Here is a 24,759-nt window from a genome sequence, read left to right as displayed (position 1 = left end):
GTGCCCCGCCAAAATACATGTTGTAATTCCTAACTTCTATGCCTCTGGTTATAATCCCATTTGGGAATGGGATGTTTCTGTTGCATTAAAGAGACAGGATTAGTGTCCTAAGTCAATTTCTTTTGAGCTATAAAAGAGATTAAACAAGCAAGCAAAAGAAGCAGAGATGGGGGACGAGAGATGCCAAGCCACATAAAGATTACCCAAGAGCAGAAGCTGAGAAAAGACAAGTACCTTCCTTCAGAACCAACAGAGAGGGAAAGCCTTCTCTCGGAGCTGGCACCTGAATTTGGACTTCTATCCTCCTAAACTGTGAGAAAATAAATTTCTGTTTGTTGAAGCCGTCCAGTTGTGGTATTTCTGTTATAGCAGCAGTAGATAACTAAGACAGGATCCTAACCCCTATTCCTGTGGATGTAATCTTATTTTGAACTAGGATTTTCTTTTTTATGTGAAATAGATCATACCCAAGTAGGATGGGTTCTAAGTCTAATCACTTCTGAGTTATAAACAGAACAAATCAGATACAGAAATACATACACACAAGGAGAAGACAGATGCCATGTTAGGATCATCTACAAGCCAAGGTACTAAGGAATGCCTGGGACTACCTACAAGGAAGGAAATGACACGGTAGAGACCCAGGTTTGGACTTTTAGCCCCCAGAACTATAAGAAAATAAATTTCTGTTCTTTAAAGCCACCCACTTGTGGTATTTCTGTTACAGCAACACTAGATTACAAAGACACCTGGAGAGAAACATCCCTGGTTTTTACAAACTCTCAAATAAGAAATAAGTAATAGGGCATTTTTTTTTTTTTCTTTTATGCAACTTCAGAAGATAACTGTGTCTTGTAGGAGACTGAATGTGGGCAATCAAGGGGTCCGTTTGAGCAGATTACAGGGACGCTCAGCTGGGGGGTCAACACCATAAGGACATTATACATGTTTGGAAGTTACAGCAGAAACATGGTCAATTTTTCATATGTCAATGTCAGCCCGTGTTCATTAACCCAGCCATGTGAGGGCATGTTCTTCTGGATCCCCAGTATACACACCTCCATCTTCCTCAGTATTTGAGACTGCTTTCACAAACCCCGTTTTCTATGTCCTTCATTCCTGGTACCTGTCCAGTGTTGGAAGCAGAGGAATTCAGAGTATGTGGCAAAAAATTCTACACGCATGGTTCTTAGGTGGAGGAAATTCTGCTATACCTGGGATTTCACAAACTGTGGGAAAGGACCTTCTGGGCACTGAGCTGTTCATACAACATCACATTCCTTGTCAAAGGGCAGTTAAGGTTTAGGAGTAGAAATTAAGAATATTGGAAATGTGGACAGGAATTTTAATTCTCATGGAATCTAGACTTTCTGGAGCCGTCATAGCTGAAACTCCCCACCCCAAACTACTGCCCTGAGATAATCTTTGAACCTTAAACTTTGAGCCAAAACTGGTCTCCTGAAAGCCATCTTTAAGTCAACAACAAACCAAAAAAAAAAAAAAAAACTCGTTGCCGCAAAGTCGCTTCTGACTCACAGCAACCCTATAGGATAGAGTAGAAACTGCCCCATAGGGCTTCCAAAGACCATCTGGTGGATTCAAACTGCTGACCTTTTGGTTAGTAGCTGAACGTTTAACCACCGCACCACCAGGACTCAACAACAGTTTAACTTAATTAGTAAAGAATGTTTTCTTTGGCTATTGTGCTGTTTAAAGAATTATCTTCATACAGTCAGTTTTGACACCAGCAATTCCAAAGGTCAGGATAGAAGCTATGTTTTAAAGTCAATCAGTAATTATTTGAATTGTTCTTCAAGTAAATACTGTATGGAATCCTGCATGTCCACAAGTTATGTTGTAAATTTTATTCTGGCCCTGTTTCCATTAAAGCAATAAGCTGGGATAAAAAAAAAAAAACTGTAAAACATTTTCTTTTCTGGAACATTTTTGACTCTCTAGTCAGAAATGTTGCCCCAATTTGCAAATAGTCTGTTAAATAAACTTGTATTATTGACTTAATATAATTTTATTTTAACAGAAATGAGGCATGTTCTAGGGGTGTGTGGCCGAGCATATGGGTTGTGACAAAGTTGAGGTTACAGTAATTCTTGAAGATACCCTTGTCTAAAGTCCTGCCATCTCAGACTTCATCTGAAACGTGCTGCTTGGGATAAATAAAAACGCCATTAGAGGGGTGAATAGGATTTTTTCTTTTTTAACCTAAAATACAAACAAGTCGTCACACACGCACTTATGGAAGTATCAGCTCTTTAATTTTCCAATGTCAGGGAAATGTTGGGGAGGAGAATCATTTGAGGCCTCCAATTTTTTCAGGTTTATAGCCATGTGAGCTTGGCAGTGTTTGAGAGGTCACAGCAAGGCGTTTAGCAGGAAGAGACCAGTGAGCATTGATGAGATGATGGGCATCAGGGGGGGTTCCCACTGATGGGGTCTATACAATAGGTACGAATGTCTATGTTATCCAGTATGGTTGCACTCAATTTGCAGGCGCTTTCAGTGGTACAACCCATAGCAAAAGCTGCAAAGTAAGGACCAACTGCCAAGAGAAAAATCCAGGAGTTAGTTTTCCCTCTCACCTTGTCCCTCCTCCTCACATCCTCATGTCTACCTATCTTGAGGGGGATTCAAATTTTTTCCCTCTGGTTTCCCCAAGGAAGCAAAGGTAAGGAAGAAAACATATCACAGAGGTGCTTTAGCTGAACATATGAGGTCTGACTTCCAGCCTTCTTCTCTATGTCAGTTTTCTCTTCCCTAATCAGCACCCATGGACCCTAGTCTCAGCCATGCTCTGTACTCTCCTCTTCTGCCAGATGGTTCCTTCCAAGCCTTGGAGAGATTACCTAGCATCTGGCCCTGTGCCACCCCTTGCTTACATGTACTCAGCCCCTGGGAAGGTCCCAATGGCTCCTGTCTCCCGTTATTTATGCCCTTGTGTGGTCCCCTCCCGCAAGGAATTCAGATTGGGCTGTGTAACCAATAGGAGACAACAGAAGTGATGCCATGTCACTTCAGAGATTACATTATAAAAAATACTGCAGCTTCTGACTTGCGCCCTCTCTCTCTCTCTGATCACTTGCTCTGGGAGAAACCAGCTGATATGTCATGAGGACACTCAAAACTGAGGCCTTCAGACTACCACATGACTGTGTTTGGAAGTCAGTCCTCAATCCAGATGACCACAGCCCCTTTTCAACACCATGAATACAACTTCACGAGAGGCCCTGACCCAGAACCACTGAGCTAAGCCACTGAGCTGATCCACAGAAATTGTGAAATAAGGAACATTTGTTATTTTAAGCTGCTAAATTTTTCCATAATTTGTTACATAGCTAATACACTGTACCCTTTAAGAAGATGAACACCAAAAACCTGTGGAAAAATCCATACCTGTGCCAATAATCACAGCACACTTTGTTTCTGTCCCTGTGCAGTTAAGGGGGACTGGGTCACAGGAAATATTTTGATCAGTGTAGCAGGCATAACATTTAACGCCATTAGGGTCTGAGGATTTCTGAGGCCCTGAATGAAGAGAGAAAATTTTCATCTTAAGAAATAGAAAAAGGAACTGAGAGCATTACTACTCCCCAAGAACATGATTATTCCATAATCCTTCCACCAAAAATCAAAATTATTTACAACTGGGAGGGCATGAGGGTAGATACTATTTGGGAAAACATAATCAAAATGAACCTTATATAAATTCAGTGTTATTGGCCCCTTTCATGAACAGCCCCTCTCTGACTGGAGGAAAAGTGATTACATAACAGTAGGGAAAGTAATCTGTAGTCTGAAAAAAATACTGTTAAGGCTGTGAAGAATTAAGTAGGCAAGGAAAGACCATTTTCTCTGCTAGAAAGAGAAAGCAAGTAACTTAAATCTACACACCGATACTTAGATAAAATCCTCAGTACCAAGCCCTACCACACAGCTGTCATTCATTCTCTCCTTGCAGGTGAGGGGGTCATATCCATTTCTAACTCTTCACCAGAGCCACCAGGAGAAGGAGAGGCAATCAGTGAGAGGACAACTTAGAAGCAGAGAGATGGGTCATGAAATGGTACTTAAAGCAGAAGGGTAGAGGCAAAGGATTGGGAGCAGGCATGGGAAGAAGAGAGAAGCAGAGATATACAGCCTGCAGGCACTTACCTGAGATATCATCTTTGTTGCATTTCTCAGAATGGCAGCATCGGTGGTCGTACCAAAATGTATATCCATTTCCCAGTGATGCCGTGAAGGCCAGTGAGGTACACTCTTTTTGATTACAGCCTTTACTCTGCTTAGAGTTTAGGACATCCCCTGCACAGAACCAAACCCCAAACAGAATTTTCCCACTGACCCATAGAGAAAGCGATGCTCCTAGTGTTAAAGGATTAGGTGTCTCAACTCCCTTTGTCTTTAATCTTTCCACTTCTCCAAAAGAGTCCTTCTGCTTTGGTTCATTTCTCGGAATGAAACAATGGAGGAACAATTTCTTAGAATTTATTAGGGTTGGAATGTCATGCCTCAGTGGTCGCCAAGAGGCTGATGTGGGAACCAGGATTAAAAAAAAAAAAAAAATTGTAGTAGAATCAACTCGGACTTTGCTGTCAACTCCATGTGTGTCAGAGTAGAGCTGTGCTCCATACACTTTCCATGACTGTGACCTTTCAGAAATATAGATCTCCAGGCCTTTCTTATGAGACACTTCTGGGTGGATTCAAACAGCCAACATTTTGCTTAGTCATTTGTACCTCTCAGGGATTCCTGGAGACCAGGATTTCCTGGTCTTTTGAAGCACTGAGCAATCTGCAGAGAGTCTCCTGCTCAATGCCCCACCCCTGACACTTCCCACCACCACATACGCCCAACCCCTAGCCTGGTAGAGCTATGTAAGGGAAAAAAAAAATGTGTTACCATGGAGTTCAACTCATAGACTCATAGTTGACATTATAGGGCAGAGTAGAAATGCCCCATAGGGTTTCCAAGGAGTCCCTGGTGGATTTGAACTGCCAACCTTCTGGTTAACAGTGGAGTTCTCAATCGCTGTGCCACCAGGACTCCTGTGTAAGGAAGCAAGGATAAAAAAAGAAGATGCACAGGGGAAGGTGGAACTACATCAAGTTGCCTAACAAAGTACCCACATCATTCTAAGCACCTTCTCCCTCTGGCATGCCTAGAAGCCTAGGCAGGGTATCTGGGTGCTGCATACTTAGTGACTGGAGTTGTTGCTTATTATTGAAGCAGCCTTGGGTGGCTTCACATGTCTGGTCAGGACTACATGGATTAGAACTGCAGCTTTCACAATTATAACTCTAGGAAAAGGAAATAAAAAATTATTCAAAAAGTAATTCAGGAATGAAAATGTCAGGAGTCATTTTTGATATTTCCGATACTCAAATATTCCTGGGTGTCAAGGTATTGTGAAACTCACTCCCTGTACTGGCTGGATGGGCAACTGGAGACCCCTGGAATCCACAGTCCCTCCCTGAGGGGTCTACATCAGGCCTGCTCTGACCCACTACCACCACCAGCTCAGTCCCTCTCAGCTCCCCACAGCCTGGGTTGCTAATAAGCTTACTATTGTGCTCAGAGAAAGGGTCTTCAACCCTGCAAAGCTTGTCACTGTTCTCATAGGTGAACCTGGTTTCTCCTAAGTGGGTCATTCCTCTTTGTTATAGTCTATCTTACCCTTCAGGGTCTTTGAGAGAAAAAGGTCATTTGTTTGTTCTCACCCACGCAGTGCTGAAAGCAAAGGCTGCAAGGACACAGGTGATGAGGAGACTCTTGAGAGTGGAGGATGAAGGCATGATTGGCTCCTAAAACACACTACACAAGGCACAAGTGAGAGCTGAGAGGCCAGGGTTATAGGGTCCAAGTCTCTTATCCTAAACACTGCAGAGCATCGCCCATTCATTCTAATTTGGCAAGCAAAAATTTGTCAAGGATTAGTTTTGTGTCAGATAAGCCTTTGACAAAAATGTCTCTGTCATCAAGGCACCTGGAGACAGGAGCCTACTTTCCCTGGGAAAGACTGACGTGGATCCTCCTCACATGGATATGGAAGGTGTTAGAGCTCCCTCCAAAGCTGAAGTAGGATGATTTGACCAAGATGAACATATCACTCATCTGGGGAGAGGAGGAGGCTATTTATGTAGTAAGCATTCCGTTAGCCAAGGACACCAATCTCTCAATTCCAAAAACCCCTTCCCACAAACAGCCAAATTCCACTGCATTTGCAACTGGCTAGCCCCTACAACACAAGTTCCATCACCTGGAAACTCTCACCTTCAAGTAGTTCCAATCTTCCTTTGAAGGCACTAACTCTGAAACAGAGAAGAAGGTAAATGATTATTAGGGAACCTCACCTAGAAAAGAAATGAAACTTAGACGATGAGTGAATGCCATAAATGAGCTCTTTATCTTACCTCTAGCATCTTTCGGCTCCTTTTATAGCACCAGAGCCAAGTGGTCTAGTAATTAAAGCATTGTAGCTACATATGGTTTTGACTTAAAGCCAAACACACGAAATCGCATTTACCCTCTAGAAAGATACTGTGAGAACAGCCATTTCTGACCCTCTCGTCTCCTAACAAAAAATTCTTTAGTGAAGTAGATTATTGTGAGTTTAGCAAAAGAGTGTTAAAAAAAGAAAAAAAAAAAAAAAAGTAAGAGGACCGGCTTGTAATTCTGAACCCCCATTTGTAATTCAGAGCTTCCCAGTCATAGGTGTCTTCACCAAATATTTTAATACCCTGAGCTTTTATCAAGCATTAGCTCTGTAATGCATAAGATGCAACTGCAGTTGTTATGGAACTGAAGACACCGTCCACTGAGTAAGGTGCCACTCACGTAAGACTACAGGTAATACATTCCTTTTAGAATGTAGTGCCAGAAAAAGAAGTGTTTCTCTTCTGAAGTTCCAGCATGCTTCTTTTTCCAAATAATAGATATGAACTCTTCTCTCCTTGGCCACCAGAAAGTTCAGGATTATATTTTATGCTAAACCACAACTTCCTTAGTTGCTTTTCATTATGTTGCTATGTTCATCTTTTTGAAGCATCAGAGAAAAAGGATGAGGTGCAGGCTGCGATATTAACAACAAACCCAGCTATGAAGGAACATAACCCAGCAGAGAGTGGTTAGAAGGGAGGAAGTGGGACATTGGCGAGGATGAGAACTCCAGGGTCAACCTTAGCAGAGCTTGAATCCCAGCTCTGCTGCCCACTGGCTGTATGAACAAATTGGGGCACATAACAACACCTGTGGGCCTCAGTGCCTTGATGTTAGAAAGGCTTAAAGCTCACTCACTGAGTTATGTAGTGAGTTACACACTCACCCTATGTAAGTGCCTGGCACGTGGTGGACATCACTGTCCAGCTATTCCTAAGTTCTAACTCCCAGTTGCCCTCCTGCTTGGAAGCTGTGACCCTCCCTTTCTCCTCCTCTATCCACGGCCCCAGGACCCTCTTGAATTTCTCTAGAAGAGAGACTGGGGGTCTCCCCACCCCCACCACTACACACGCCCATTTTCCTTCTCCTTCTGCCTTTATTTTCTTCCCCATTTATTGCTAGGGCATAAACTCTATGTTCTGAAAACCTGTTTGGAATGGGAGAGAAAGGCTAAAACACAGGAATTAATATTTCAATAGGAGCCCCTGGGTGGCACAAACAATTAAGCACTCAACTACTAGCCATAAGGTTGACAGTTTGAACCTACCCAGAGGTGCCTGGGGAGACATGCTAGCAATCTGCTTCCAAAAAGTCACAGCCTTGAAAACCCTATGGAATAATTCTACTCTGCACAAGTAGGACCACTATGAGTAAGAATCAACTCCAAAATAACATTTTAATAAACTCTCCTACCAGGCATAGAAATCTGGATTGCATGTTTTGAAAGTTCTGGGAGGTTATGGTGGTCTACAATAGTCAAGGACTGCCCAGGGTCCTGGGAGTGCCATCTCAGCTGAGTGCTGAAGAAGGAGAAGGAGCCAGGCCTGCAGGTGAGGAGGGGTGTGGCTGCCTTGGGCCTCAGAGGCCAGGGTGTGGAGAGCTCAGGGCAGGCAAGGGAGGCCAGTAGGGCTTGCTCAGTGCCCCTGCAAAGGCTGGGCATGAGAATATGACCAAGCAGATGCCTATCATTTAACCAAAGTCAAATGAAGAACTTTGTTATTGTTGTTGTTGTTGTTAGGTGCCATCAAGTTGGTTCTGACTCATAGTGACCCTAGGTACCACAGAACAAAACAATGCCTGGTCTTTAGCCACGCTCACAATCGTTATTATGCTTGAGCCTCTTATTGCAGCCACTGTGTCAGTCCATCTCATTAAGGGCATCCCTCTTTTCTGCTGACCCTGACTTTACCAAGCATGATGTCCTTCTCCAGGGACTGATCCCTCCTGAAAACATGTCCAAAGTATGTAAGACACAGTCTTGCCATCCTTGCTTCTAAGGAGCATTCTGATTGTACTTCTTCCAAGACAGATTTGTTTGTTCTTTTGGCAGTCCATGGTATATTCAATATTCTTCACTAAGACCACAATTCAAATGTGTCAGTTCTTCTTCAGTCTTCCTTATTCATTATCCAGCTTTCACATGCATACAATGCCATTGAAAACACCATGTCTTGGGTCGGACACACCTTAGTCTTCAAGGTGACATCTTTGCTTTTCAACATTTTTAACAGGTCATTTGCAGCAGATTTGCCCAATGCAATGTGTCTTTTGATTTCTTGACTGCTGCTTCCATGGGTATTGATTGTGGATCAAAGTAAAATGAAGGCCTTAACAACTTCTATATTTTCTCCATTTATCATGATGCTGCTTATTGTTCCAGTTGTGAGGATATTTGTTTTATGCTGAGGTGTAATTCATACAGAAGGCTGTGGTCTTTGATCTTCATCAGTAAGTGCTTCAAGTCCTCTTCATTTTCAACAAGCAGAGTTGTGTCATCTGCATGACGTAGGTTGTTAATGAGCCATCCTCCAATCCTGATGCCCCGTTCTTCTTCATATAGTCCAGCTTCTCATTTTTTTTCTCAGATTATCTGCTCAGCATGCAGATCGAATTGGTATGGTGAAAGGATACAACCCTGACACACACCTTTCCTGACTTTAAACCATGCAGTATCCCCTTGTTCTGTCTGAACAATTGCCTCTTGATTTATGTCCAAGTTCCTCATGAGCAAAATTAAGTGTTTTGGAATTCCCATTCTTTGCAATTTATCCATAATTTATGACCTGCACAGTCAATTGCCTTTGCATAGCCAATAAAACACAGGTAAACATCCTTCTGGTATTCTCTGCTTTCAGTCAGGATCCATCTGACATCAGCAATGATATCCCTGGTTCCATATCGTCTTCCAGATCCAGCCTGAATTTCTGGCAGTTCCCTGTTGATATACTGCTGTAGCTGCTTTTGAATGATCTTCAGCAAAATTTTGCTTGCGTGTGATATTAATGATATTATTTGATAATTTCCGCATTCAGTCAGATCACTTTTCTTGGGAATAGGCTTAAATATGGATCTCTTCCAGTCAGTTGGCCAGGTGGCTGTCTTACAAATTTCTTGGCTCAGGACCACTTCCAGAGCTGCATCCATTTGTTGAAATACCACAATTGATATTCTGTCAATTCCTGGAGCCTTGTTTTTCCCCAATGCCTTCAGTGCAGCTTGGACTTCTTTCTTCAGTACCACCTGTTCCTGATCATATGCTACCTCTTAAAATGGCTGAACATCAACCAATTCTTTTTCGTATAATGGCTCTGTATATTCCTTCCATTTTCTTCTGATGCTTCCTGCGTCATTTAATACTTTCCCCATAGAATCTTTCACTATTGCAACTCGGGGCTTGGATTTTTTCTTCGGTTCTTTCAGCTTGAGAAATGCCAAGTGTGTTTTTCCCTTTTGGTTTTCTATCTCCAGCTCTTTGCACACATCATTATAATACTTTACTTTGTCTTCTCGAGCCACCCTTGGAAATCTTCTGTTCAGTTCTTTTACTTCATCATTTCTTCCTTTTGCTTTAGCTGATTGACATTCAAGAGCAACTTTCAGAGTCTCTTCTGATATCCATTTTGGTCTTTTCTTTCTTTCCTGTCTTTTTAAAGACTTCTTGCTTTCTTCACATATGATGTCCATGATGTTATTCCACAACTTGTCTGGTCTTCAATCATTAGTGTTCAATGTGTCAAACCTATTCTTGAGATGGTCTCTAAATTCAGGTGGGATATACTCAAGGTCGTACTTTGGCCTTTGTGGACTTGTTCTAATTTTCTTCCATTTCAGCATATGAGCAATTGGTGATCTATTCCACAGTTAGCCTCCGGTCTAGTTTTTTGCCCTCTGAGGAACTGTAGAAGGCACAAAAATGCAGGGTCTAGAAGGATGGACCGGGAGGTCAGTGGGCAGGGCTCAGTTTCTCTGGGCGCCCATGAGTCTCATGCCTTCCTTTTGGTACCAGTGTCAGAACGTGATGCTTTCTGTTTCTCTATAATGGTTCACTGTGAAACTTCTCTGTAAGCACATTACTAGGCTGTGGGGTGAGATGGGAAAGGGGGTGAAGGGATAGGGTGCCCTTTACTTCAGGGGGAGAAAGTCAGCCTTTGTTATGCACTAACCGACTTATTAGAGAGCCATCACACCATCTCCACAAAATGACAGAGCCAGAATTTGCCAGACAGATCTGGGAGTTCTTTTTAAATGGATATCATCAGTATTCCTTTCAATGAGGCTGTTTGAATTTTGCTAACTTAGGAAGACAAATCCCAATCTCCCTGCCCTGTTGAATTTCATGAGCCCTCCCATCTTTCTAGCCATCAAGCAGGCCTCTCAGGTACAAGAAAAAAACCTGCAAAGATGGAGGTGTGTTCAGGTTCCCATACAATTTCTTTCCTAAAGGTAGGTTTTCAGAAAATGGCAAAGCCTTCTTTTATATTCTTTTTCTACCATAACCTTGAGCCAACTAAAATAGCCTCACAGACAATAAATAAATAAATAACCCAATGCCCTTTCCAAAAACCATCTCCAACCTCATTCCAAATTTCCCCTGGTGTCAGGAGAGAGGTCACAACCTCAAAGTAGTAGCTACAAATGCTGTCTTTATTTTGCATGGAGAGAGCTGGGTTTGAGGCAGGGAGAATAGGCTGAAGAGTGAGGCCAAGGGGGACTGTCTCCTCTTTCTGCCCCTGAGCACCATGTGGCCCTGGCTGTGTCACTTTTCAAAGTCAATTTCCTGATGTGGGCTTACTTTGCAGGGTGAAGGCGAAGGGTAGGGGCTGTGGCAGGCAGTCAGTCGTGTCTTTGCCCTTCGGCCACCTTAGACTCATGTGAACAAAATGAGCAGCTATTTGCTTTGGCTAAACAGGGGCAGTTGGGTGCCTCACCCTAATGAAATGCTCAGTCTATGCTGATGCGGAAGTATAGGATTTTAAATATTCAATAATGAAAACTTGATGCTAAGTTTGCGAGTTGCTTTTTCCTCTGTCATCTCGACCCTTCTCAATGGGCAGGGAAGCCTGAAAGTCGCCCAGTCGCCTCAGAGCCCCAGAGGCTTGGACTCACCTGGGTACTCTGCAAACTGGGAGAGGAAGAAGGATCACACTTTCATTTACACTAATCTCTGAAAGGAAACCCTTGTGACATAGTGGTCAAGAATTCTGCTGCTAACCAAAAGGTCAGCAGTTCAAATCCACCAGGTGCTCCTTGGAACCCTATGGGGCAGTCCCACTCTGTCCTATTGGGTCACTGTGAGTCAAAATCGACTTGACAGCAATGGGTTTGTGCTTTTTTAAAAAAAAAAAAAAACCTCTGAGAAACGAAGTTTTTTAATTTTCACAGAATCCAGATTTCTGGAGCCGTAGAGGTTGAGGTGATTATACCACCATGATATAATCTTTGAACCTTAAGTTCTTAGCCAGAACTGGTCTCCTAAAAATCACCTTTAAGTCAAATAATAGTCTAGCCTCAGGCCTGTGGTCTTTTGAAGAATTATCCACGTGCAGCCAGTTTCAAGAAACAGAAACTCCAACATCAGACTAGAAGTTATATTTTAGGGTAAATTGTTTTTATGCAAACATTATTATGGTCCCATTTTCATGTCAATGAATAATTACTAGCAATAAGATGGCATAGTAATTATTCATTGGAACATTTTTGACTCTCGAGTTGGAATGTGCAGTGCACAATGAATGTTTGAGCCAAGATTTGAACCAAAGTATTCTAACTTTGGAAACACTGGTGGCGTAGTGGTTAAAAGCTATGGCTGCCAACCAAAAGGTCGGCAGTTGGAATCTACCAGGCACTCCTTGGAAACACCAGGGAGCAGTTCTATTCTGTGCTATACGGTCATTATGAGTCAGAATCAACTAGATGGCAATGGTTTTGGTTTTGGTTTTTGGTATTCTAACTTTAGACTTTTTGCTCTTAACTGCTATATCAAATGTCTAATAACACTAGTGTGGCGTGATGGATCTCTTTTGTGTGGCTTTTCTCACTTTAGTCTTGTATGTAACTCCCACCCAAGTGATTGGGTGGGACTATGTAAATAAGCTAATCATGGCCAACCAAGGGGATTGGTCAGTTTTGCCAAACTGCTAGGCTTAAAACAGAGCCAATTCCAGAGCAGGAGAGGATCTCACCACTACTAAGCAAGAAGGGCTAAGAGCGGAGCTGGGATCCCTGCACTGAGAAGCTCCTGGAACCAGGAGACTGGAAGAGAGAGAGCTGTAACACTGAAGATGGCGAGAAGTGGTGGCAGAGAAACTGCAACAGGAGAGAACAGCAGGAGATCCCACAGTGGGCTTCCCACCCCACAGATCAAGAAAGCTGAGTGTCTTTGGGCAAGAAGCTTGCTGTCAGAGTAGGGTGCCTTCAGGAATTTGGTGGAGCTGGGTTTTCTGACACACAGAGGTAGAGCTGAGTACCTTCAGGCCAAGGCCTGCTGGTGGAGTAGGGTGCCTCCAGACACTTATCAGCAGAGTTAAAAGAGTTTTGTAACACTTGCCCAAGCAGAGCAGGGGCCAGGCTGAGGGGCCAAGTGCCAGGGAGAGATCTACCTGAGGGCAAGGCTGGGAAGAGGCTGTATGTATACTGAGCATTCCTCAACTTGAATTATAACCTGTTACTTCCCTAATACACCCCATAATCATGAGTATTGTCTGAGTTCTGTGTGGCCCTTGCAATGAATTATCGAACCCAGCAGAGAAGTAGAGTGCTGTGGGAGGAATAGTTCGCATCAGAATTGATAAAGATGGTGGAGGGAGGAGGCATGTCTGATTTCCACCTCATAGGACTAAGCTTTGGGCTATTAATCTTGGTTCTCCTCCCCCCTTGTGAAGTTAGAGGAGGTCAGATGCTGTCCCCACACCATTCTTACAGAATATTACCCCAGTTTGCAAATAGTATATTAAATAAAAGTAGCCCTGGTGGTGCAGTGGTTAAAGCAATCAAGTGCTAACCGAAAGTTCATCAGTTCGGAACCACTAGCAGCTAATCAGGAGAAGAATGAGGCAGTCTGCTTCCATAGAGAGTCACAGCCTCAGAAACCCTATGGGGTCACTATGAGTTGGAATCAAGTCAACAGCAGTGGGCTTGGTTGGTTGCATATTAAATAAACGTCAATTAGTTTCTATTATTGGCTTAACATGATTTTTGTTTCAACATCTCTAAGTGAAATTTAGCCCTTCCTTCATGGAAACTCTGGTGGTCTAGTGGTTAAGAGCTATGGCTGCTAACCAAGAGGTTGGCAGTTCAAGTCCACCAAGTGCTCCTTGGAAACCTTATGGGGCACTTCTACTTGTCCTGTAAGGTGGCTAAGAGTCGGAATCGACTCAATAGCAATGTTTTTTTTTGGTTTTCCACGATAAATGAAGTCTACAAACCACAACAAAACCACCCACCCATGGAACCCCTGAGGCTTGCCTATCAGGTGGCATCTGCCCACAACTCAAAGTAATTCTTTACCCTCACCAACTCTCTGCAATTCTTCCTTACCAGTCCCAGCCAGGTCTTGTGGTCCGATATATTCATAAAGAAGCACACTTGTTTTATTTTACATGTTTTAACTATTTTTTATAAAAGTGTTGCAATGTAATTCTTGCTGTTAGTTGTCATGGAGTCAATTCTGACTCATGGCAACCCCCTTTGTGCAGAGCAGAACTGCTCCATAAAGTTTTCAAGGCTATGACTATTCAGAAGTAGAGCACCAGGCCTGTCTCCAGATGTGCCTCTGGGTGGGTTCAAACTACCAACCTTTCACCTGGTAGTCGAGTGCTTAACTGAGCCACCCAGGGTCTCCTAATTTAATTGTAATCCTATACATTTTCTTTTTTTCCCATGAGAAGGAGTCCACAGTCTCTACCAGACTGCCAAATGTCCCATCACACAGACAGGGCTGACCCTCACCCTACTCAGTTCCCGACCCTGCCCTGTAGAGGCCTGGGTCAAGGTTATATGTTTTATGGTTCTTTTACCTCTTTCTGTCCCCCATTAAACCTTTTAGTTTCTTCTTTCAGTGCTTTTCTCGTGAACTGGCTGAAGTGGCTGGGAGATGAGGATCTATTATTTGACAGGAAGAGGTAAGATCCAGAGGCCAAGTTTACCGCTCAATCCTGGTTACTGAATGTACTAGTTAAATACATCCTGGTTACTGAATGTACTAGTTAAACTGCCTGCTGTAATTAAATGGTACAAAAACACCTACCCCACCTTAGCTCCCAGTACGGCACAGAGCTTCAAGGACATGCTGAGGGAAGAAGAGGAAGAAGGACAGTGGGATGGAATGAGCCAATTGTGTCATCGCAAGGCTGATACACATGGCCCTGTTACTTCTTTCACACATAGAACAGATGTTACACCTGGTACCTCCCTACTGTGGGCCACCTTCTTGCTTCCTAGTGCCAGTCCACAGCAAGCCCTCCCGTGCCCTTCATGCTGAAATCTGGGATGACCTCTGGTTGTGGTGGGAAAGCTGCCAGAGGCCTTGAGAACATCTTTCCTGGGGAAAAGAAAAGAGAGGCAGAGACAGATAGCAGGAACTGGCCTGGACGGTAGAAGTTTCCTGCATGTTTGTTATCTTTGAGTTGTACCCTCCACAGCCTCCACTGGCTTCAGAATCATCACACAGATCCACTCACAGGGACTCTCACTCACATTCTTATCGTGAGGAATTATACCCCTCCCATAATGGGCAGCATGGCCACCTCTGGCCAGCCCAGTACCCAACCTAAGTCCTTAGAGGGATCTTCTGCATTTGACAAAACCAAGAGGCCTGGAGAGAGAATCATACCTTAGCACACAGACTTGGCACCTCTCACTCACCTCTCTGTCTCTATTTTGCTGCTCTGTAAAGTGGGGATAGGAAACAACTACTCACCTCTTAGGTGTGTGTGTGTGGATGATACGAGTCAACCTGGCGCGTCTGTCTTCTTTACTCTGAAAGACACCAGCATGCAAGCAACAAAAGAAAAAATAGATCAATTGGACTAAATCAAAATTAAAAATGTTTGTTCATCAAAGGACTTTATCAAGAATTTGAAAAAACCTATAGAATGGGAGAAAATATATGGGAACCATATACCTGATAAGGGTTTAATATCCAAAACATATAAAGGTCTAGTACAACTCAACAAGAAAAAAATAAATGATCCAACCATAAAATGGGCAAAAGATTTGCATCGACATTTCAGATATACAAATGACCTACAAGTACATGAAAAGATACTCAATGTCAAAAGTCATTTTACCAGTTGCCATCAAGTAAATTCCAGCTCATGGTGACTCCATGTATATCAGAGTAAAACTATGCTTCATAGGGTTTTCAATGACTGAATTTTCAGATGTAGATCACCAGGCTTTTCTTCCAAGACATTTTTGGGTGGACTCGATCCACCAACATTTTGGTTAGCAGCCAAGTACTTTAACCATTTTCCCTCTAGCAACAAGAAATGCACATCAAAACCACAACGAGATACCACTTCACCCCCACTAAGATGGCTATTGGAGCCCTTATGACACAGTGGTTATGCATTTGGCTGCTAGCCAAAAAGTAAGCAGTTCAAATCCACCAGCCATTCCTTGGAAACCCTGTGGGACAGTTCTACTCTGTCCTATAAGGTCACTATGAGTCAGAATCAACTCAATGGCAATGGGTTTTGTTTTGGATTTAAGAAGGTTATTATCAGAAAACCAGAAAATGGCAGGTATTAGTGAGGATGTGGAGAAATTGGAACCCTCACCCATTGCTGGTGGGAGTGTAAAATGACACAGCAGCCCCTGTGGGAAAGTGTGGCAGTTCCTCAAAAAGTTAAACATAGAACTACCCTGTGGTTGTTGTTCTTACGTGCCATCAAGTTGGTTCCGGCTCATAGAGACTCTATGTACGACAGAACAGAACACTGCCTGGTCCTGTGCCATTGTTGTTATACTTGAGCCCATTGCTGCAGCCACTGTGTCAAAGCATCTCATTGAAGGTCTTCCTCATTTTCACTAACCCTCTAACATTACCAAGCATGATGTCCTTCTCCAGGTACTGGTCCCTCCTGATAATATTTCCAAAGTATGTGAGATGAAGTCTCGCCATCCTTGCTTCCAATGAGCATTCTAGCTGTACTTCTTCCAAGACAGATTTGTTCATTCTTTTGGCAGTCCATGGTATACTCGGTATTCTTTGCCAGCACCATAATTCAAAGGCATCAATTTTTCTTTGGTCTTACTTATTCATTATCCAGCTTTCCCATGCATATGATGTGATTGAAAAGACCATGGCTTGGGTCAGGCCATTTATGAAAAACAATACTCCAACAAATTTGAAAACTTAGAGGAAATGGACACATTTCTAGAGACAGGTTACCTACCTAAACTAACACAAAGTGACACTGAAAATCTGAACAGACCCATAACAAGAGAAGAGATTGAAAAGGTAAAAAAAAAAAAAAAACTCCCAACCAAAAAAACCCCTGGCCCAGAAGTCTTCACTGGAGAATTCTAACAAACATTCAGAGAAGAGCTTACACCAGTACTACTCAAACTATTTCAGAACATAGAAAAGGAAGCAATACTTCCAAATTCATTCTATGAAGCCAGCAAGACCCTGATACCAAAACCAGGCAAAGACACCACAAAAAAAAAAGAAAATTACAGACCAACATGTCTCATGAGTATAGATGCAAAAATTCTAACTAATAGAATTCAACATCATATCAAAAAAATAATACACCATGACCAAGTAGGATTCATAGCAGGTATGCAGGGATGGTTTAACATTAGAAAATCAATCAATGTAATCCACCACATAAATAAAAGGAAAGAATCACATGATCATCTCAGTTGATGCAGAAAAGGCATTTGACAAAGTCCAACACCCATTCCTGATTAAAAAAAACTCTCAATAAAATATAGTAGGGAAATTTGTCAGCACAGTAAAGAGCATCTATGCAAAGCCAATAGTCAACATCATTCTCAATGGAGAGAGGCAGAAAACATTCTCCTTGAGAACAGGAACAAGACAAGGATGCCCTTCATCACCACTCCTGTTTAATGCTGTGTTGGAAGTCTTAGCTAGAGCAATAAGGCAAGAAACAGAAATAAAGGGCACCCAGATTGGTAATAAAAGAGTTAAACTGTCCCTATCTGTTCATGATATGATACTATACTTAGAAAATCCCAAAGACTCCACCAGAAAACTACTGGAACTAATAGAAAGATTCAGCAGAGTAGCAGGACACAAGAGCAACATACAAAAATCAGTTGGATTCCTATACATCAATAAAGAGAATAATGAAAAGGAAATCAGGAAAACAATACCATTTATAACAGCCCCTAAAAAAAATAAAATACTTGGGAATAAATCTAACTAGGGATGTAAAAGTCCTATACAAGGAAAACTACAAAACACTACAATGAGAAACCAAAAGACATCTATATAAACGGAAAAACATACCATGCTCATGGATAGGTAGACTCAACATTGTGAAAATGACAATTCTACCCAAAGCGATTTACAGATACAGTGCAATACCAGTCCAAATACCTAAGACATTCTTTAAAGAGATGGAAAAACTTATTAAGTTTCTATGGAAAGGGAAGAAGCCCCGGATAAGTAAAGCACTATTGAAAAAGAAGAATAAAGTAGGAGAACGCCCACTACCTGACCTCAGAACCTACTATACAGCTATGGTAATCAAAAGAGCCTGGTACTGGTACAACGACAGATACATTGACCAATGGAACAGAATTGAGAACCCAGACGTAAATCCACAAAGCTATGGTCACCTGATCTTCAACAAGGGCCCAAAGTCCATCAAATGAGGAAAACACAGTTTTTTTTTTTTAACAAATGGTTCTGGCAAAATTGGATGCCCATCTGCAAAAAAAAGAAACAGGACCCATACCACATGCCATATACAAAAACTAACTCAGAATGGATCAAAGACCTAAATATAAAGCCAAAAACTAAGAAGTTCATAGAAGAAAAAATAGCATCAACCCTAGAGGCCCTACAACATGGCATTAAGAGGATACAAATCACAACCAACAACACACAAGCTCCAAAGAATAAGCTAGATAACTGGGATCTTCTAAAAATTAAACACTTATGCTCATCAAAAGACTTCACCAAAAGGGTAAAAAGATAACCTACAGACTGAGAAAAAAAAAATTGGCTATTACAAATCAGACAAAGGTCTAATCTCTAAAATCTACAAGAAAATCCAACACCTCTACAACAAAAACTTGAGTAATCCAATTAAAAAATGGGCAAGGGAAATGAACAGACACTTCACCAAAGAAGACATTCGATCAGCCGACAGACACATGAGGAAATGCTCACAATCACTAGTCATCAGAGAAATGCAAGTCAAACCACAGTGAGTTACCATCTCACCCCGGGATTACCGGGATGAACCAATAAAACAGAAAATAACAAATGTTGGAGAGGCTGCAGGGAGACTGGAACTCTTATACACTGCTGGTGGGAATGCAAAATGATACAACCACTTTGGAAAATGATATAGCACTTCCTTAGAAAGCTAGAAATAGAAATACCATATGATCCAGCAATCCCACTCCTAGGAATATATCCTAGAGAAATAAGAGTCATCACATGAATAGATATATGCACACCCATTATCTTAGCCATCTAGTACTGCTATAACAGATATACCACAACAGTATGGCTTTAACAAAGAGAATTTTATTCTCTCACAGTCAAGTAGGATATAAGTCCAAATTCAGGGCATCAGCTTCAGGGGAAGACTTTCTCTCTGTGTCAACTCTGGAGGAAGGTCCTTGTGATGCATTAGTCTGGGACCATCTCAGCGGAGGAACCTCAGGTCCAAAGATACACTTTACTCCTGGTGCTGCTTTCTTGGTGGTATGAGGTATGAGGTGGTATGAGGTCCCCAACTCTCTGCTTGCTTCCCTTTGCTTTTATCTCTTGAGAAATAAAAGGTGGTGTGGGCTACATCCCAAGGAAACTCCTTTTACATTGGATCAGGGAGGTGACTTGAGTAAGGGTGGTGTTACAATCCCATCCTAATCCTCTCAACATAAAATTACAATCACAAATCAAAGGACAGCCACACAATACTGGGAATCATGGCCTAACCAAGTTGATACACATATTTTTGGAGGGACATAATTCAATCCATGACACCCACGTTCCTTGCAGCATTGTTCACAATAACGAAAAGATGGAAACAACAAATGAATGGATAAACAAACGGCAGTACATACACACAGTGGACTACTACGCAACGATGAAGAACGATGATGAATCTGTGAAGCATCTCATAACGTGCATGTATCTGGAGCACATTATGCTGCACGAAATAAGCCAATCATAAAACCAAACCAAACCAAACCCAGTGCCATCGAGCCAATTCCGACTCATAGCGACCCTATAGGACAGAGTAGAACTGTCCCATAGAGTTTCCAAGGAGCACCTGGTAGATTCAAACTGCTGAGCCTTTGGTTAGCAGCTGTAGCACTTAACCACTACGCCACCAGGGTTTCCAAAGTCAATCATAAAAGGGCAAATATTGCATGAGACCACTACTGTAAAAACTCATGAAAAGATTTACATACAAAAAGAAACAATATTTGATAGTTGCTAGGCATTTTTTTTTTTTTAGGCATAGTGGTTAAGTGCTACGGCTGCTAACCAAAAGGTCAGCAGTTCAAATCTGCCAGGCGCTCCTTGGAAACTCTGTGGGGCAGTTCTACTCTGTCCTATAGGGTCGCTATGAGTCGGAATCAACTCAACGGCAGTGGGTTTGGTTTTTTTGGTTTAGGGTGGGGAGGAGTGGGGATGGAAAAACACTTAATAGATAAGTGGTAACTTTGGTTAAGGGTAAGACAGTACACAGTGCTGGGGAAGACAGCGCAACCTGTACAAGGTAGGGCCAGGGTAGCTCCATAGACACATCCAAACTCCCTGAGGAACCGAATTGCTGGGCTGAGGGCTGTGGGTACCATGGTCTCAGGGAACATCTAACTCAATGGGCATAACAGACTTTATAAAGAAAATATTCTACTTTCTACTTTGATGAGTAGCACCTGGGGTCTTAAAAGCTTATGATCAGCCATCTAGAATACTCCACTGACCTCACCCCTTCAGGAATAAGGAAGAATGAAGAAAACTAAAGACACAAGGGAAAAATTAGTCCAAATGACTAATGGACCACATATACCATGGCCTCCACCAGACTGAGTCCAGTACAACTAGATGGTGCCTGGCTACCACCACCGACTGCTCTGACAGGGATCACAATAGAGGGTCCTGGACAGAGGTGAAAAAAATATGGAACAAAATTCTAACTCAAAAAGGAAGACCAGACTTGACGACCTGACAGAGACTAGAGAAACCCTGAGAGTATGGCCATAGGAAACGTTTTCAGGTCAGTAATGAGACCACTCTTGGGGTTCACCCCTCAGCCAAAGATTGAACAGGCCCATGGAACAAAACAAGACTAAAGGGGTTCACCAGCCCCGGGGCAGGGACTGGAAGGTAGGAGGGAACAAGAAAGCTAGTAATAGGGAACCCAGGGTTAAGAAGGGAGAGTGTTGACATGTCGTGGGGTTGTTAACCAATGTCATAGAACAGTGTGTGTACTAACTGTTTGTTGAGAACCTAGTTTGTTCTGTAAACCTTCATTTAAAGTTCAATTAAAAAAAAGAGAAAAAAAACTCATTTGACTGTACACTTAAATGAGTATATTTTATTGCCTATAAATCATTCCTTTATAAGTTGATTTTAAATAAAATAGCCCAGGCAAAAGAAGTTTTCATAAAGTGTAAAATCAGTCCTGTGCTGTTAAACTGACCGCACCTCATGGCAAACCCGTGTGTGCCAGAGTAGAACTGTGCTCCACAGAGTTTTCGATGGCTGATTTTTCTGAAGAAGATCCCCAGGACTTTCTTCTGAGACACCTCTGAATGGATCCGAATTGCCAGCCTTTTGGTTAACAGCCAAATGTGTTAATTGTTTACACCACCCAGGGACTCCAATAAACTGTGAAGTACTATAGAAAGATAAGGTAGGGCTTTCTTATCAGTCCAGCCATACAGTATGAGTGTAGGATTCTGAGTCTTCTCAGACATAAGCCCAGGCCGGGTGCAGGAAAGAACTGGTAGTAAAGTGCTTAACCTTGGTGGGAATCTGAGAACCAGCCTCAATTTCCAGGTAACAGGGGTCCAGAATTAAGCATAAACATCCAGGGGAAAGATGCAGGCATTGGGCAGAAATGGTGCTTTGACCTCTTCCTTGGCTTAATGCACTCTGCTCTGGTGAGGAGATGGAAGACAGCAATGCTAAGAAAAGTGCATTTCTACACATTCTAGCTACTCTTGTTAACAGTGGCATGACTGGGGTCTGCCTCTGGGCAGGGCTGCAATTTCTCTGCTTAACCCTCTTCTGCCCTCTCTCTCCTGCCATCTAACCCCCCTGCGTATAGCAGTCTTGGTGGCTTTCCTACAATGAAAGCCCTGTACCATTCCCACTTCTGCACTTACCTCTGCAACCGATCCCCCAGGCCCTCAGTCAAAACCTGGAGTTCTCAGAAAAGTTGCCGCAAGCTTCTGTGTTCTGGCACCTGCTCACCTTCCACCAGGCTTTTCAAAGTTCTCAGAACCCCAAGTTCCTGGTTTGTGCAACTATTTCCAAACATGATCACTATTTCATCCCACCAACACTGAACACCGGAACTTCCAGAAAATTTTAAGCACAGATCAGCTCTGGCTGTGCCCCTGATCACTTGGCATAAGCTCCCACCCACTTGGAGATGCAGATGAGACTGCCCTGTGCTCTGTGGGGCAGTGGTGGCAGAAGCCATGAAGGGTCTGAGAAGGTTTGAAAAGGAGATGGGATCTCTAAATGGAAGTAGCTATAAGCTCAGTGAAATCAGAGAGATCTGAGGGAAAAAGGCCAAGGCTGTGCCTTTTATATCACCATCTCTGGTGGTCTCCGCTCTCCCTGGTATGCCAGGGGACCAGCTTCCAAACTGGCCTCCTTGCCCAGCACTGAGCTAAGTGCTTCAATTGGAGAATCATATTTACAGCTGTCAACGATCCCATGAGGGAGGAATTATCACTATCCCATTGCACAGGTGGGGAAACTGAGGCACAAAAGGTTAAGTCTTTCCCTGAAGGTCCCACAGCTGGATTTGGAAACCACGCTGTCTGGCTCTAGAGGCCACATGGATTGTCTTATCTCTCAGGCTCCCTTCCAGTTTGGTGCCATGTGACTGAGTTCTGGCCAGTGAGATAGGAATACCAGTAGTGAATGACTTCCAGGCCTGACCCCTAAAGCATCCTGTGTGGCCCTCTAGGCTCTTTCTCTTTACTTGTCCACCAGATGCAGGCAAAGTGCTTCTTATGGATTGAAGTATGGCTCCCCCCCAAAAAAATATGTGTTGGAATCCTACCCCCTGTACCTGTGGATGTAATTCCATCTTGGAATAGGGTTTTGTCATGTTAATGAGCCCATATCATAGAGTGTGTCTTAAACATAGTCACTTTTGAGATCTAAAAAGAGCAGGTTAGGCACAAAGAAGCAAGCATAAATGCGGGAAAGATAGATACCACATGGAGATCACCAAAGAACTGAGGAACACTGGGACAAGGACCTTCCCTTAGAGCCAGTGCTCTGAATTCAGACTTCTAGCCTCCTAAACTCTAAGAAAATAAATTCCTGTTCATTTCTGTTACAGCAGCACTAAGAAACTAAGACAGGACTCAACAGGAGATTCCAAGGAGTACCACAGGATGGTAGAATCACAGGGTAGGAGAGGCCTGGCTGCTTCATCAGTCTTGAAGGAGAGTTGCCCAGGACAGCTGCCCAACCTGGAACATCAAATATGGGGTTTGTGTAAGCAAGAAATGAACTCTCATTGTATTAAACCCCAAAGAGTTTTGAGTTGCTTGTTACAGCAGAATGCCCTATCTTAGTATTAATGGCAGAGAGAAGAATAGTAACCTGGAAGACACCCCCTTAAGCAAGGGATCAAAGTTAGCATTACCAGTAATAAGACACATGGACATCATGTGCCTCCTGATGTCATGTATTGAAAGGGCACAACCCTCCTGCGGCCTTCTTGCCAAAAACACTTAACCTCAATCTCATCATGAGAAAGCTTTAAACAGATATGCTCAAATTGAGGAACATCCTGCACAATAACTGGCCAAGATTCTTCTAAATTATCAAGATCTTGCAAGAGAAAGAACTGTCACAGATTGGAGGGGACTAAGGAGATATGACAATTAAACACAAAGAATTGGATCCTGGGCCAGAAAAAGGACATTAATGAAAGTGGTGAAATGTGAGTGAAGTTAGGTAATAATGCTGGTTCAATACAATTTCCTAGTTGCAATAATTGGATTGTGGCTATGTCAGATGTGAACCTTAGAAGAAGCTGTGCAAGGGGTATTTGGAAACTCTTTGTACTATTTTTTGCAACTTTTCAGTAAATCTAAAATTATTTCAAAATAAAAAGAGAAGTAGAAGTAATATAAACTATTTTCAGATAACCTCCCTAGCAGCATTGCTCTTGATGCATTGTCAGCAATCCTGGACAAAAGAGACCCACATCTATATATGCATTTAATTTTTTTTTTACAGAAAACCCCATCCTCAAAGTCCAGCTCAAAACTCAACTTACTTAGACTTTGGCCTCTGTGCTTATTAGATTGAATGGTTTTCTTGCTCCCTTGTATTTGATATTAAGCCTACAATGCTGCATTTGATGGTAAATTCTTTGTGCGGGGAGGGGCAGGGGAGAAGGACTGGGTCTCTGTAGCCACATTGCATTCAGTGCTGCTAGAAACCCCACCAGCCAGAGTATAAGCCAGGGGTTTCTGATTGTTCTGTCTTCATTGTGTCCCAGACAGTGGTAGTCTGCCAGCCCTCAGCAACCCCTCTACCCAGCCCCTGGGGCTCACGTGCTGACAGGACCCCAGGATGATTGGTCAGCAATGGAGCAACCACATTCCTGTTGTCCTTACTCACTGCAGGCCTCTTACCACAGCCAGGACAACTGTTGGAACGTCAGGGTGTCAGCCAAGACTGAAAGGCCAAGGGAGCTTCTGTATCAGCGCAGGGGTCAAAAGGGGAACTATGGGTCTTGACTGGGGCATGAAAACTGAAGGGAAAGGACACTCTGAGTGTGTTAGGGTGGGGATGGTGGCATGTGAGTCCCAAGGTAGAGGATAGGATGTAGAAGGTACCATCAAGGTCAAAGGATGGGCTTCTCAGAACAAGATGAGTAGGGAGCA

General features: G+C 42.8%; 1 long non-coding RNA gene across 1 annotated transcript; it reads right to left on the bottom strand.

Annotated features, from left to right (window-relative positions):
• Positions 1-1,506: 1,506 nt before the first annotated feature.
• LOC111751541 (uncharacterized) lies at positions 1,507-24,620 on the bottom strand. Its single transcript, XR_002786645.2, has 8 exons — positions 22,003-24,620; positions 15,368-15,426; positions 6,286-6,323; positions 5,733-5,826; positions 5,210-5,312; positions 4,168-4,317; positions 3,409-3,540; positions 1,507-2,557 (listed from the first exon to the last, which is right to left on the bottom strand). It is a non-coding gene; the product is annotated as an uncharacterized LOC111751541 (long non-coding RNA).
• Between the last annotated feature and the right edge of the window lie 139 nt (positions 24,621-24,759).

The sequence above is a fragment of the Loxodonta africana genome, chromosome 2 (assembly GCF_030014295.1).
Source record: "Loxodonta africana isolate mLoxAfr1 chromosome 2, mLoxAfr1.hap2, whole genome shotgun sequence".
NCBI classification, from domain to species: Eukaryota; Metazoa; Chordata; class Mammalia; order Proboscidea; family Elephantidae; genus Loxodonta; species Loxodonta africana.
This window is presented reverse-complemented; position numbering and strand designations above follow the sequence as displayed.